The sequence below is a fragment of the Cryptomeria japonica genome, chromosome 9 (genome assembly GCF_030272615.1).
Source record: "Cryptomeria japonica chromosome 9, Sugi_1.0, whole genome shotgun sequence".
Lineage (NCBI taxonomy): Eukaryota > Viridiplantae > Streptophyta > Pinopsida > Cupressales > Cupressaceae > Cryptomeria > Cryptomeria japonica.
This window is the reverse complement of record NC_081413.1, coordinates 345,220,965-345,238,546: the sequence shown is the minus strand read 5'-3', so window position 1 is coordinate 345,238,546 and position 17,582 is coordinate 345,220,965.

The following is a 17,582-nucleotide window of genomic DNA, read 5'->3' as shown; positions in this document are numbered from 1 at the left end:
TACATCTAGTACATAAACTACAAAAGAGTTCAATGATATCACAGATTACACACAAGAGCTGATACGCTTAAAACTACAAACAGAGATAGAAGAAATCAGACTAAAAATACAAGCAAACTATGAAGAAAAGCTGAAAGAAGGAAGAACACAAGAAAATTATTCCCCTACTATGTCTCCTTCTAATAGGACATAACAAATCAGGTATGGAACTACACAAGAAAAATTGGAAGCTACTGAAATAGAACTAGTCATAATGTCAAGAGGAAGCTGAATGGAGTAGAAGATAGATATTCACAGAACCGTCAAGGTTATGTCAACAGGCATGTCAAATACAAGTGATAAATGAACCAAATCAAGAAGGAACCTGTAGCATCAAAGATGTAGGTGTTGACACTATACATACATTCACTCAATTACTTGAACAAGAGTTGAAAACTTCCTCTTATGACTCTGATGACTCTGACAATAGTCCTATTGATGACAGTACCTATTCAACATCAAACTCTGACTCCTCTGTCACAGATGTCAGGAATCTATCTACTAATCTTGTTATTGTCAAACCATGATATGTAGTCCAGTTTGGCATAGAAAATGGTGCTACGAGTAGGTCTATTGGATTTGGTCAACTAAATATTAACCTACACTTCAATGATCATGTTGTGATTATTCCTGGTCTCAAGACATTTACGCAAGGTAGTCTTCTAGAACTTGACTTGTTGGTCTAAAGTTATGATAATAATACCGTGAACTCCCTCGAACCTATTCAGACTTTATCCTTGGTACATCCTAAACTAATTGACTATAGTCTCCAAAACCAACCTATGAATGTACCTATCTTTGCCAATGACTATACATTAGCCTACTACCTTAATATGGTTGAACCAATGGACTCTTCCACCAATGAACATAGTGAGAATGTGACTGAAATAGATATCAAGTATATTAGTTGCAAAAATCAAAAAAGAAAAAATATAAGATCTGATGGCGAAAACCACATTTTTGCGGTGTCAGAATCAAAAATAGAAAAAATAAAGGATGCACCTAAGGGTGAAAACCTCTTTGAGGAACCTGAAGGTGAGATACTTGATATACTACCAAGCCACTTCTAGGAAAGGTCTTCTATATTGATTGAACCAACTCAGCCAGTAAATATTGGGAGTCAAGAGACACCATTTATCATCCACTTAGCTCAATCACTATCAGCAGAAGAGTTAAAAGATTTCAGCAATCTCTTTTTAGAAAAGAAGATCAAATTTGCATAGACATACTCTGATATGCTAGGCCTAGATCCTGATCTTATCATGCACCATATTTCTATTACACTAGCAGTTAAACCAGTCAAGCAAAAACTACGCAAGATGCACCCTCATGTGGCACTGCTAGTCAAGGCTGAGCTAGAAAAATTGCTAGAAGTTGGATTTATCCGAGCTATAGACTATGCATAATGGATTTCAAACATAGTACCTGTATCAAAGGTAGACAAATCTATTAGGGTTTGTATAGACTTCAAATATTTCAACAAAGCATGTCCAAAAGGCGACTTTCCATTGCCTAACATTGATATGATAGTGGATATGACTACTAGATATGAGATGTAATCACTAATGGATGGATTCTTCAGTTATAATCAGTTCAAAATAGCTCCTGGGGATCAAGAAAAGACAACTTTCACTTGTGCATGGGGAACCTTTTGTTTGAACATCATGCCATTTGGGCTAAAGAATGCAAGAGCAACTTACCAAAGAGTAGTAACTAATATCTTTCATGATATGATGCATAAAAACATGCAAGATTATGTTGACGACACTTTAGTAAAGGTTATGTGTTAGGATTCCCAAAGATACTGAGAGGGAGGGGTGAATCAGTATCTAACTGGTTAATGAATTTTTTGAACTTATTATATGAAAAGCATTCCAAAACTATGTACTGGTAAACCAAAATTAATGCAGTAAATAAGAGCAACAACCACAACATGAAAGACACACCATAACATAATTTTTTAATGAGGAAACCTGGTGTGGGAAAAACCTCAGTGGGATTTGTGACCCACAATAATCACTTATTGGCCAATAAGAGAATATTACTATTACAATAGGGGCCTGCACATGCAGGAAGGCCAAGTGCCTAAAGCTCACTGCTCAGTTACAAAAGAAGTCTCACTGACTTACAAAAATGGATTATACAAATCCAATGTCATGTACTACTTTAGATCAGCATCTGCTATGCCAGGTTCAGTACCAGTTTAAGCTCTGTAATAATCATTAACCCTTATCCAAAATCTGCCTTATAATTTGCACATTAGATCTGCAATAATCTAACCATATCCACTTTTAAACAATCTACAAGATCTCATACTTATATGAGTCTTATTACAATCTGCCATGTCAGCTTACAAAAAGATTTTACAATTAAATACAAAATACAATTTAAACAAAATTCCTGTCGGCCATGGTGTCGGTAATCAACCTTTTCAGTGTCGGTGAACTGTATGCCGATGTAGAGTCTGCCAGTGTTGGTACCTACCAGTAACATATGATTGTAAGGTTTCCATCAATGAAAATACCTTCAATCACCTACAATTTCTCATTGGAATGTGCATTTGTCAACAATCTCCCCCTTTGGCATTGATGGCAACACTCATGAGAATAATCCAAAAGGTGTCCAAAAAATGTTGTCCAAAAAGAATGTGCCAAAATGTCTTATCAAAACTATGTTATCAAAATGTGTGCTACCCCTGAGCTGATGATGTCTTCCTTCTGATCATTTTTCTCATCTCCACTACTCCCCCTTTGGCATCAATGACAAAGGTTGTCATTCACTGTCAATGGAGTGTGATTCATGCCTAGATCCTTGTAACAGGTGGGTCACAATCTGATAGATGTCTACAAATGCAAAATTTTGACTGTCGTTGAACCTTTCACTATCCTTTATTGCTGCTTTTGTTCTCTGAATTGTACCAGTGAGTATGTGCATTTTATCTTCTGGTGTCTTAAGTCCTAGAACCAGAGCCTCAGAAATTTCTTTTCTCAAAGAAATGAGGTAATCCAATTTAGGGCCTAGTTTGCATTTTAAATTGTTTGCCTTAAACTTTATCTTTTTCTAACTTTTCAATTTTCTCCTCAAGAACTGCAATATTCTTTTCAACTTCCAAAAATGAATCCTATGTTCCTATTAAGTTGTTAGCAATTTTGTTGATTTCTTTTTATTCTTTTTTGATCTTTGAATCTATGTCCTCTGTCAAAATATCAGTTTTGCAGGTATCTCTGTACAGTTTCTTGAAATCCAAAATTGTTTCTCCTAATGCTGGTAATAAGGTTTCCATTTGTTCCTTATTCTTCTTTACTGTTTCCTCAAAGAATTTTTCTTTCTCCTTATTCATTTTCTCTTTGAATGTATCTTCATTTATTTGGTCCAGTGTTACTAGGTTATCGATTATATACTTAGACAATGTGTCTAATTAGCTCAATGAATCTTTATTATCTATGTTACACTTTGGAGCTATCATCTTCAAAATTGGTAAAGTGTCATCTATAGCCTTATAAGCTTGTGCATTACACTCTGTTATTTTCTTTATTGAATCCAAAAGTACCTCTGTTATATTTGTTGGCCTAAATTTAGTCATCGATGTTTCGAATGACTGTCCAACTTTTCTCACAATTTCTAATCCACCAATTGTTGTGATAGCTTTGCTTTCCTCTTTCTCTGAAGGATCTATTTGTGTTTGCATTTCAGCTACCAAAGGCTTAGGCTTGTCAGATGTAGCCGATGGCACTGTCTATGAAGGAGTCTATTGCTCTGCTTGTTTTTCAATGTTTTCCTCAGTATGAACATGTTGCTCTACTGGTTTCTCAGCGTCCCTTCCTAAAGGTGTCTCTGTTTGTACTTCTGAAGATTTCACTGTAGTGTCCACTGTCGATTTTTCTTTGTTTAATTTTGTGTTGTCTACTTCCAGTGACTCAGTTGGTTTTTCAGTTTCAGTAGTTGTTGGTGGTTCAGTAGATGCATTAGTATGCACATCTGTGGTATCTGCCTTTCCAGTAACCAGGGGTTCACTTGTTTTTTTAGTTTGTTGTTGTTCCCCAATTTCAATTTCATTTGGTGGCTCAGTTGCCACATCTACTTTATTAGTTGATTCCTTATCCACCACAACATTGACTTCCTAAGTGTCAATGTTCATTGTGTATAACACCTCAGAATCAGGATTTGTATCCTCATGTGGTGTTTCCATACTCTCTATTGCATTTTGTGTGTTATTAGTTTGTACTGGTGGAGTATCAGAGGTTGGTGGGGGTAAATTATCTTTTATTTTTGGGCTTGGAGGTCCACCTACCTTACCTTTCCCCTTATCCTTCTGGTAGACTTTGATATTCTTTGGTTTCTTAAGTTCTTCCTATTTTTCTTTCTCTACAAAAAATATATTCCACTGATCTGCAGTCTCTTCTGTTATTTCATTTACTCTGCCTACCATAAGTGCAACATGCCAGTGTCCAGTTGAGAATATTTTCTGGTTTGCTTCACTGATCAGCTCATCAATTTCTTGTGTGGAGTTCATTGGGTGAACTACAAGTAGCTTTTCTATTTTGATTTTCTTATCTAATTCAACAATAGCTACCCTTCTAGCTTCTAACCTTCTGTATAAATCATTGGGTGTCTCATCCACAATTTCCATCAGAAATTTCTTATAAATGTCTAAGTGTAAGATTACACTATTTTCTATGCTCTCCTTTTCATCATTTGATAGTGTGTTATATAACTTACTAATGTTTTTCAATTTCCCATCCTCAGTTATTTCATTCAAAAGTTTATCAAATGGTGGAATAACCTGTCTTTCTTTTCTTTTCTTTGGTATTAATTTCTTAGTTGGTGGCCTAATTGCCTATTGTTTTTGTCTAGTCCTTCTGGGTGTAGGTGAGGGTGCCGGTGAGGATTTTCTTTTTCTTTCTACCCTTTTGAACTTAGCGGGTATCTCACTGTCAGAAGAAGTAGCAACCGGTGAGAGATGTGTCTCCGATTGTAATCCTTCCAATTCACTTTCCTTAATACCAATTTTATTCAAAACATCTTCCTTTATTTCTTTTGCTTGTCTTGAACCTCTCCTAACTATCTACTCAGTTTTCTTAACTCTTTTCTGAGATTGAATCCCACTTTCAATTGTTTCTGCATTGCCAAATACTTTTTCTATTGATTCCTTAGGGGCTTCTAAGAGGGCTTTTGCATAAGTTTCAATTATGTTGTCATCTGTCTCATATCCCATCTCGGTAACCCAAATAGTTCTAGGGACAACTACCTCCATCCAAATTTCATCTTTCTTGATCACAAAGCATATCTCTTTTTGATACTTATCAACAATTTCTTGAGATATCCTTATTCGTGTCTTCATTCTTTCTTTCAAGGTTTGAATATATTCATTTATATTTTTCTCTCTATCATCACCTATGTTGTTTAGTATGTCTAATAGTTGAATATATTCATTTATATTTTTCTCTCTATCAAAACCAAAGTCTTTCCTACCAATACTAGGTACTTCCTTAGTAATGTATAGCATTAAGCACACAAGCAAGTTACCAAATATGAAAGTTCCCTTCTTATCACCTTTGATTTTCTTCAAGTTGTCTATCAGTTCATCTTTAAGTCATTCACATACATCAATTCTTGCATTATCATTCACCATGTCATATGCACTTTTAATACATAAGCTAGAGACAAAGTTTAGTATGTTTGCATGTGTAGCCTTATAACCAAGAATCATACTGAAAAATCTAACATTGATGTCCTTCACATCATTTACTCTTAGGGATCTTTTGTCAAATGTTGTGCCGGTTAAGGTCATCACAGTATCATTTGGAACTTTCTTAGTTCTATCAGGCCTACTACTGGTGGAAGGTAAGCCTGTTACTGCCCTAACTGCCTCTTTAGTGATCTTATGGATGGAATCCAACCAAAATAACTCTCCATGAACTCTGCTCAGGACTATTCTTATCACATCTTTAGGAAAATCAGGGATACTAAGAATGTCCACAAAGCCTAGGGTTTCCACTATCTTGTGTTCCGGTTTAACATTACCATTTTCATCACAAATTACAGTCCTATATATGTTCATTATTTCTTCAGCTCCTAGTTCCTCAATATGACAATGCATATACATTCTAGGATCCTTTGCATAAACTACTCCCTTAGGTATTTTCAAAAATTCTCCTAGGGTATCATCTTTCTTCACAATTTCGGGAATAAGTTTGAACACGGGTCTAGGGCGCTTGATAACTTCAATCACAGTAAGGTTTGCAATAAATTCAAGTGCAGATGAAGAAGCCATAGTTATAAATACCTTAATCTGCCTTTAGGATGAGTGCTTGAATGAACTGCTTCACTTTTTGCTAAGGATTCCTTCACTCAGGATTTTCATGCTCTCTAGAGATTTGAATGCTCGGTGAGTGAAAAAGGAGCCAAAACACTTGCTTTATAATGTTATATCTTTCAACTGCCATATTTAATGCCTGTCGGTTAAGTTAAAACTTTACTCGTCTACCAGTAAGGAAGTAATTCAACTTCTCACCATCAACTGAGGGTAAATTAGCATGTTTTCAATTTGTTGCCATACCCCCAAAGGATTTTCTTCAGTTAGATGAAGAATCTCTTGCCAGTGGAGTGATACTCTGTTCTGCCGGTGGAGGAGTATTCCCATCAACATTCTGATCTAACTTTTTAATCCATTGCTTTGAAAATTCTTGCTTTACCTCTTCAACTTTTTCTTTACCTTTCAAGCTGGGTCCTTTGTTATTTGTCGGTGATGTCTTACTTCTACAGAATTTTGCAATATGTCCGATCTTGTTGCAAGCATAACAAGTCACATTGTTTTTTTGAATAGCTTTCCCATATCCTATGCCGGTATGTGTTCTGCATTGATTAGATAAGTGTCCAAATCTTCCACAAACATAACATCTTACATTCATTCTGCAATTTTCTAAATTATGACCAACTTTGTTGCATTTAGAATATTGAACGGTGGGTGTATTAGTGTTTTGATAATTTCTAGATCTACACTGATTTTGTCTATGACCATACTTGTTACAGTTAAAGCATTTCCCATTAAATTTGTAAGCATTTGGTTGTCTTACCAGTTTGCTGTGATCATGATTGTTTGCAGTACCAGAGCTTTCACCAATTTCAAAGCCAAGGCCATTTGTATCACCATTAGGTTTCTAATTCTTGAGCATGTCATCAAATTCTTCTGAACTTTTCTTGAATTTCTCCTTGTGTTGATTTGCAGTAGCCAATTCATTTTCCAAGAAATCTTTATGTCTCATCAGTTTAGTTTTGTCATGTTCTAAGTAAATTAGATCTATTTTTAGCATATCATTCTTATGACTGAGTCTTAGATTTTCATTTGCAGCATCATTGATTCTTCTAGTCAAGTCATCTTCATTCTTCTTTCAAATTTTCAGTCTCTTTACAAAATCTCATAGTCATATCCTGCATCTCATTCTTCATTGAATTGTTTTCTTGTCTCAGTTTGTTCACCAGATCATTAAGAGTTAATTTTTCATCATCATCATCATTCTACATCTTTTCACAAAGTTCTCTTCTTTTGTTTCTTGCAATAGTGAGATTCTCTTGAAGTCCTTGAATGATATCCTATGTAGCCTTCAGATCATCTTCAAGTTTGATATTCTTCACTTTTTCTACATCATAGTCTGAAAGAGTTGTTTCCAATTGCTTTCTCAAGTTTTCCATCTCTGCCGATGTCAAAATCTTCCTCAAGTTGTTAGGCTTTTGAAAATAGAGGACCAAGCTCTAATACCAATTGTTAGGATTCCCAAAGATACTGAGAGGGGGGGTGAATCAGTATTTGACTGGTTAATGAATTTTCTGAACTTATTATATGAAAAGCATTCCAAAACTGTGTACCGGTAAACCAAATTATTGCAATAAATAAGAGCAACAACCACAACATGAAAGACACACCATAACACAATATTTTTAAAGAGAAAACCTGGTGTGGGAAAAATCTCGGTGGGATTTGTGACCCACAATATTCGCTTACTGGCCAAGAAGAGAATATTACTGTTACAATAGGGGCCTGCACATGTAGGAAGGCCAAGTGCCTAGAGCTCACTACTCAGTTAAAAAAGAAGTCTCACTGACTTACAAAAATGTATTATACAAATCCAATGCCATGTACTACTTTAGATCAACATCTGCTATGCCAAGTTCAGTACCGATTTAAGCTCTGTAATAATCATAAACCCTAATCCAAAATTTGCCTTACAATTCACACATTAGATCTGCAATAATCTAACCATATCCACTTTTAAATGATCTACAAGATCTCATACTTATATGAGTCTTATTACAATCCACCATGTTGGCTTACAAAAATATTTTACAATTTAAACAAAATTCCTATCATCCATGGTGTCGGTAATCAATCTAACTATATGTCGATGTAGAGTCTGTCAGTGCCGGTGCTTGTCGATAACATATGATTGTAAGGTTTCCATCAATGAAAATACCTTCAATCACCTACAATTTCTCATTGGAGTGTGCATTTGCTAACACTATGAAGAGATCCACACATATTCAAGAGCTAGGTTTCATACTAGATAGAATGGAAAAAATCAAGCTCTGGCTAAATCCTAAAATGTGTGCATTCAGAGTGACATCAAGGAAATTACTTGGTTACATTATTACAAAGAAAGGAATTGACGTTGATCCCAAGAAGGTCCAAGCTAAAGAATATTAGTCAAATGAGAAGTCTACAAGGACGTCTCCAGTCAATCAGACGCTTTATTTCTTAGCTAGCAGATAAAGCTCAACCCTTCACAAAAGTATTAAGGAAAGGAGTAACATACGATTGGGATCAAGAATGTGAACAACACCTTCAAGAAGTCAAAGAATACCAGTCTAATCCACCAATATTGATGTTGCCAATTCAAAGTAAACCATTGATTCTATACATATCAACTACTGATTCATCACTGGGGGAACTTTTGGCACAACAGGATGAAAATAAAAAAGAGAGAGCTATATATTATATCAGCAGAACATTGGTGTCTTATGAAATGAACTATACTATAATAGAAAAAGCATGCTTGGCATTAGTCTTTGCATCACAAAAATTGAGACACTACATGTTAGCACATTCCATCAAGCTAGTAGCTAAGATTGATCTGCTCAAATATCTTCTCAACAAAGCAACACTTACCAGAAGATTAGCTAAATGGGTCATGGTTCTTACAAAGTTTGATATTGAATATGTAGTACACAAATCCATCAAAGGACAGGTAATTTTAGATCAAATTGTTGATGCTCCACTTGAAGACACTCAACCTCTGCATATAGAATTTTCAGATGAATCAATCATGCACCTTACTCAACAATCATGGAAGATGTTCTTTGATGGGTCTTTCATTCAACATGGTTCTGGTGCTGGAATACTTTTTATTACTCCTCAAAGGTATTCAATCCCAAAGGCTTACAAGATTCTTTTCCCTTGCACAAACAACATTGTAGAGTATGAAGCTTTGGTAAATGGGATCAAGCTGGCTATCGAATGGAAGGTTCTGGAATTACACATCTATGGAGATTCTCAGCTAATCATCAATCAAATCAATGATACATATTAGAGTCAAGATGAGAAATCGATTCCTTATAAGAGAATAGTGGATGATCTCAAGAAATATTTTACTTTTGTATCATTCCAGAAAATCCCCAGATCCACTAACAGAGTAGCAAATGCTATGGCCACCTTGGCATCCATACCAAAGTTACAAGAATCTAATTTTCGCTTTGAATTCCTGGTGGAAGAGTTACATCACCCTGCCTATGATTCTCCCGAGTCCTAGATAGTCTGTTCTACTATTGGATATGACTCATCTTGCTACAGTCACATTTACTCTTATTTACGAGACCAAATTGTCCCAAAAAATCTTACTCATAATGAGAAAAGGAACCTAATCTGAAATTCTTCATGGTACATCATCATCACTAATAATCTATTTAGGTGAGGTTTGGATAGTACTTTGTGTTGAGCATTGAATTTAAATCGATGAAATCCTATGGTTTCAATTGAATCTACAAAAGTTTTCTTAAAAAAAAAAATGAGATCAAGCATGCCCTTAAGAATTTCAATATAACCCTTGGCATTTCCATTGACATCAGAATCCTAAAAAATTATCACTCAAACCAAGGCCATCAGATATACATACTAATCCTTCACTGAAATGCCCAGTCTGACTGAAATGACTCTATCGAAGAAGCCTAAAATTATCCTATCGATAAAGTGACTTATCGAACAAATCTTGGCCACGATAGACTTCCAAAAGGATTCACCGAAAACATTAGTTCCATCGAGGAAATCAGGAGTGGTCCCACCGATGAAATAAAGAGTTTCGATGAAACTATAGTATCGATGAGAAATGTGAACAGCTCACCAAGGGAAGAAGTTTGGCCGAAACAGTGATATCGAAGGAACCAATGGATGTTTTATCGATGAACCTATTTTGAGGAAAAGAGCGTATCGAAGAGGCACAAAAGATGTTGATCGAAGACAGTTTTCTCATCGATAAGACTTTTTGAGAAAAGGAAGGTATCGAAGAGGTGCAGAAGTTATTGGTTGACGAACACAGTTTCATCGAAAAATGAAAAGTCAAAGGAGGATATTCTTCTTTCGGTGACATAAACTTTTTTCATCAATGACTCGTGCAAAAGCCGGATAATGAGTGATTGTTATCGACATACTAAAAAATGATAAGGCAGTTGCAAAACATGACAATGAAAGGATTCCCGCCAAAAGTGGGGTTTCGATGAGCCGATGGAGGATTACATCAACATAAATACGTGAGGTAGAGCCTTTCGATGAAAGTAAAGAGATTGATGAAGCCACAAAGCTCCTTAACGATGACGGTAGTTTCATTGAAACTAAGGAGACATGACATTTTGAGGGAAGATAAAGTTAAGACACCGAAGTACATGATTCCATCGAAAAAGGGTGCGGCCATAAAATTGATAAACATCGATGGATGATATGAAGTGCTTCTACACAAATGATTACTTTCTGTCACGAGGATCAATACAAATCTTAATAAAATCACTTCATAATAAATTCAAATAACTGCCTTCTGTGACTGTTGTGCAACTGGTAATGGTAACTGATAAAAAATCGCCATGAATGCTCAATAAATTGACAAAAGAGTAAACACTTATGAGAAACACTTGAAGAATTCGTAACGAGCCTCGAATAGCCAAGATGATTCGAGATCAAATTCAGGAGTGGTCTGTTGTTCACCTACAATTGATCTATGAAATAGCCAATTTCAATCTATGAAATGCATCAGGACTTGGACAGCATAAAATAGGACCCTAATGATCCTCCTGCACTTCAGGTTCTGCTAAACCTAGGGGGGACACCATTTGATGCATTAAATACAACCAGTTACAAACATATGGCAACATCAAACAATAAGCAGATAGATCATTCCACAAGCTCAACAAGTTAGAAAAACACTACAGATAGGTTGGATCTGTATAAGCAATAGATGAATAAAATCTTGGAATGAATAGAACACAACCCCTAAACATGAAGGAAAATAGATTTTCTTTACATTTGTATGAACCTAAAAATTTCCCCAAATTCTTCAAAGACCAGTGCCTTGTTCATTGGGCATGGAGTCACACACAGAACTGCAAATGCAAATCTTAGCTGCAAACTTGTTTTTCTTATAGAATATACCTGCATCAGTACCTTATACCAATGCATTACTTGATTCATTCACAAAATTATCAGATCTTGGATACATATTCCATTATTTATGACTGATTATAGAATTTAAAACCTTCACTAAAGGATACCTATAAACATTTACAACAACCTCCTAAAGATGACAAATTCTAGCCTCCTTAAGGATTCAATTTGTAACAATGAAATACATGCCTAGAGACAATCTTGTGTGAAATATACTCATTCCTAACATAAGTAAAACCTGCAACTAGAAAACAATTTGCAATATTGAAATGCAGCTCTATACCTTGAGAAAAAACCAAAGAATTTTACAAACTTGGGTCAAGAAATTCAGAACTGGAAACCATGAAATCTAGAGCACTTCTCCAAAATTTTGGAACCCTTACAATGGAGAAGAAATGGGAATATGAAGGAGGGGGGAAAAGACCAGAATGCATCAAAGATTGCCAAGTGTCCCTTTTTCCCTAACTGAAAAAATATTTCCCTCTCTTCTCGTGGAAACTTCTCTAAAAATATCTAATATTTGTTGAAACAAACTATATGACAAGATTCCTTGTTCTGAGATCTTTTCGATGATATATAATACTTCTATATTCGGGCAAAAAATAACCTTGGGCGAATTAATCACTCATGTTGGGTCCATCATTTAAATTTTTCAATTTTTACCTATAGTCTGAACTATGCATTTAACTTTGATTTTTCACTTGATTTTGGACCTACGCCCTGCCACATGGCAATCTATGATTCTCTCACAGGGTCCACTATTTGACACCTTAGACGACACCTCACCTATCCTCACCTGCCTTGTGACATGGCAACCACTTGTATGACACTGGACTACTTCGTCATCGCCACCTCTACGGGACCCGCCAGCTCACTTGCCACCTGGACCTACCATCTCATCGGTCGCTATTTCATGAAGGGTAACTTTCATGCACCTTCCTATAGTGATTCAATGACGACCGTTGATCATCCTCAACCTGCTCGATCTTTAACATGTCCTTTCTGCATGTGCTTTTTTGCTATTTTGTGATGGGTAACTTACGGACAACATCGCATTGCGGATCAGCAACAATCATTGATCATCCTCGAACCTCCAAACTCATTAACTCATCCTTCCATTGCAAAACTTGCTTACCACGAAAACCGTGCACACATGGGGTCCACCTGGTTGCCAGCTAGCTCATCACTGCCTCGAAAATCATGCACGCATGCATGGGATCCATTGGGCACTGAGCCAAGACCTTATGTCAAAAGCCTCAAGGCTTTGACAGTATGATATACAAACTCGTTAACTCACCCTTCCTCTGCAAAAATTGCTTACCTCAGGAACCATGCACATGTGGGGTCCACCTGGTTGCTAGCTAGCTCATCACCACCTCAAAAATCATGCATGCATGCATGGGGTCCACTGGGTGCCAAGCCAACACCTTGTTTCAAAAGCCTCAAGGCTTTGACACTATGATTGTGTGTAGCCTTTCTTTTAAATACCAAAATTATCCAACGCCCAGGCAATGTGGGATAATTGCTTTACCTGGTTTTACCTCTTTCTGAAGGTTTTAATGGTGCCTTGGTCTGCAAACTGCATTTGTTTGAAGTTTCTTGTGTTTATTTTCTGCCACGTGATCCTCAGGAGGAAAACGCCTCACACCTGCAGAATGCATTGTTTTGAAAGTTCATATTGCCCACTCCATTTGCAGAGATGACATTGGAAAAGGCCGTGGAATTTGGCTTACACCTGCCATTGGCATTTTCATTGAAGAATTTTTTTTAGAACCTATCGTCGTACCAAACACCACAGCAGGGAACGTTGCATTAAGCCTGGCAAATCTGCATTTTGCTTGAAGTTATACTCCTTTTCATTTGCCACTGCCATTTGCTGAAAGTTCAATAGCTGCTCAAATGCCATACCATGCACCACCAAACTTCACACAACGGGGGTATTGGCGTTGAACCTGCATATTGAAATTGCCTTGAAAAATTTAAAATTTCCCAAGTTGCTAGTAAAATTAATACTGCAAGGGCATGAGCCAAGTCGGGCCCCAAAGTGGGTCCGACTAAAACAAAATTTGTTTTCATGTAATTGACCTTTGAAATGCCTCAGGCACCTTAAACATGCCTCTGGAGTTGATCGACACAATTATTTGATCATTAAACTGAGTTTTGCAACTTTCAGGCACTTCGAGACATTTTCGCATTTAAACCCAAAGATGCAATTTTCAAATTGGTCAAAACACCTTTCTGGACTTCACAAACTGATAGGCGTATTGTCTGATATATTAACTTTCACTCTACCAAACCATTTCTCAAGACGAATCCCAGGCGATGAGATATTAATGGTCAAAGATGACCAAATGGCTCTGTTAGCACTATGAACCTGATAAAATCAATGTGCAGAGACCTCAAAATGTATTTCTTAAAAATATCAAATGATCTTCGTAGACCCCCAAATCTGGGGCATAGATATCTTGAAGTACACAAAAAACCGCAAAATGCTGAGTTTGACCAAAAGGTTGAATGGGTTCAAATGGTGAGTTCATGAAAATAGCCACTTAAAAAGATGTAGCAATGAAAATGCAAAAAATAGAATGAAGTGGCTCAAGAAATCATCTTGGAAAACTGATCAAATGGATTGACTATGACCTGAAACAGGAAACATGACTTGTCTTTTATACCAGCAGTAGCCCGAAAGAAATATTCTGACATGACATTCACCTGGGCATCTTTTACACTTATGCAAAGTAGGACTTTGACTAGTTGCTAAAATAGGGACTTATGCAAACAACCAAATTGCAAACAAATTGGGCTTACCAAACTGAGCAAATTGATTCATAGGGACTTGAAAATTGGCATGTAGACTCACCTATATGTATACAATTCAGTGCACTTTGAATTTCAACATGATGATCTACTGGTCAAAATTTATAGTTTCTCAAAGTAGGCTACTTAATAAAATCTGTATTTGCACTTAACATGCACTTTCAACTCACCCCTTGAAATGGGTACTTGATAAATTGATCCAAACTGAAATCTGGAAGTTGCAACACACTGCATAGGCCAAATGAAAGGTGTAGAACACATTTCAAAGCTTTACCTCTTGATGATTGACTGGCTCCATTTTACATGCCCTCAAAGTAGGCCTATTAGGTTGATTCATTAGGTGGTCATTTGAAAGTGCAAATGCAAAAATTTGAAATGGGCCTCTCAAATTCACCAAATTTAATGAGTCCCAATAGTGGCTTTGACTAGGGATGGTTGATTTCAAGATCAACACAAGAATTCAGAATCTATGGTTGAGGAGACCACCCAAAAAAATGGATCACTTCTCTTCTTCTCAAAAATAGGGGCTCCTTATTCTACCCAAACAATAGGGTACTTTATTGAAAACCACACATCTGAAGCAAAGCAACTGTACAAAATATACAACTTATAAATGGCCCTGGGCCATCAAAACTTAAATCAATTCTTACCTTTGTCCAACATATGATTTTTTGTTTCCATAAACTGGAGGTAAGTTGGAAGTTTCATTGTTATCCGCTTGATCAATCACACTTCCACTTCTAGTCAACTAATCACATAAAATATAATCATCAGCATGTTCATAATCTTTCAATCTTTGAAAACCAAATAGATGTTGAAAGTGTTGGTCACTATGTGACATAAGAGTGCCATACTCTTTACAATTGTTTCCCAGCTGAAAAGAGAAGTAACCCAACTTAGTCTGAACACTGGGAACATCAGGCATATCTAAATCACTAGTTTGCACAAGAATAAAAAATTCATCTGCAACCTTGGCTTGCAAACTAGAAAGAAATATTTCTAAGTAAAATAACTGCACTTCATCTTGCTGATCACAATTTCTATTAGCACTTTGCACAAGTAAAGGCACATGATTGTCATTTGTTAATGGTTGATTTCCCACTTACAAATCAAAGAAAACCACTTCAGATCTATCATTATTTTTAACAATAAGGTCCACACAATGCATATCAAAATCTGAGTTCATATCAACATATGAATCTACATTATCATACCTATAAACCATATATGCATTTTCATCTTGTCTATCACTCAAATCAAATATAGGGAAAGAATCAACAACATATGTATCATACTTCACACCCTCAAAAACATCACTAGTATCAAAACATGTACTAGTTGGGTGTGAGAGATTGGGCACATTTTTGGATGCATAACTCTGAAGATCAGCAGCTAAGAGTTTTGAGATTTGTTCACTACTTAGGGAACCTTCTCCTTCATTTTCATTTTTCTTGGCTTCATCTTCTGTGTTGTAAATGTTTTCCCAATCTAATAAAAGTAGTAAATTTGTAGTGATCATGTCTTTATGCACATTTATTTCATCATTACAACAACTTGCATCTACATCATAACCTTTATCATGTTGCTCATAAAGTGCTGCTATATGTTGCAACATAGTTTCATAACCTTGGTTGCAAACATTTTGTGGATTGAACTTGACAACAAGGTGATCTATATCATTCAAATCTAAAACCTCAATGGGCTCATGATTATTTGAACAATTACTTATGATCTCACAAGTTTCTTCTTGCTTTGAATACACATCCGCATTGTCATGTTGAGAATAAGAGTCACCTTCAGCATCATAAGAGGTATATCCACTCATGGATTCATCTCCATCACTATATTCAGTCTTGTGTACATTTTCAGATTTAGTCCTTTCAATCTCATCTATCCATTCTTTAATACATGCAACACTTTCTTCTCTCAAGGTTGTAGACCAATTAATTGAGTCAGGCTCATCAAGCTCTAAGAATAACTCAATCCAAACAGACTCATGGGGTCTAGCATCTGCTGAAAGCTCATTTAATGCAGCTATAAATCTTTCATAAAAAATATATGATGACTCTTCCTTTCTTTTCCCTACTTTCTTTCTTAAAAACCAAACGAATTTATTTTGGATCCCTTGAAGACATACTTCAATCTCTCTATCAATTTCTTTCAGATTTGATAAAGAATTTTTAGATCTAGGAACTCCATCTAGATCCATCAAATTTGAAACATCTACTGAACCATTATTATGCTAATATGTCTTTACTGTTTTACAAAATCTCTTCAAAACATATGCAGTCACTAATTTTCAAAACACGAAGTATGTAAAGTGTATATTTCTTTTCCTTTCAATAGTGACTGTTTCACCTTATAAGGAACAAAATTATTTCATGAATACTTTGAGGAATACCTGGTAAAATAATTATGCTTCTTCTCTTCCTCTTATTTCTCCTTGACTGGGACCTTGAATCTCAAAACTCCAAGCCTCTATTACATCTTTGCTGCAAGTTCACCAAATCTTTTAAAATTTTTACTATAATGCACACTGGTGTAGAGATCTTTTAGAGTAGCTACTCACTGCTATGAGAATTTATAAAATCATTTATACAACATGAATAGATCTGGACATATACAAAGATAAAAGGATAACAAATTTTCAACACTTGGATAGGAATTGACTCTCATGACAAAATGAAGACATTCCTGACTTCATACAACACTACCAGGCAAATAACATCAGATCTGAAAATACTTTCAGATTTACAACACTTTTATGACTCTCTCCTCGAATTGGATAGGCACAATGTGAGGCCCTACCCCGACCCATCCTATCTCTTTAGTTATTTTCATATTGGAACTATTATGGATGGTAGTTTTGACACACTATGGATATAGAACTTTATATGGTCCCACGATTTTTGGTAATATTGATATATATTGGATGCTCCATTTCTATGCCTTGTGGATTATAGAATATTATATGATTCTAGATTAGGGTAATATTGTGATGATGTATGTTATTATCTGAATTTTA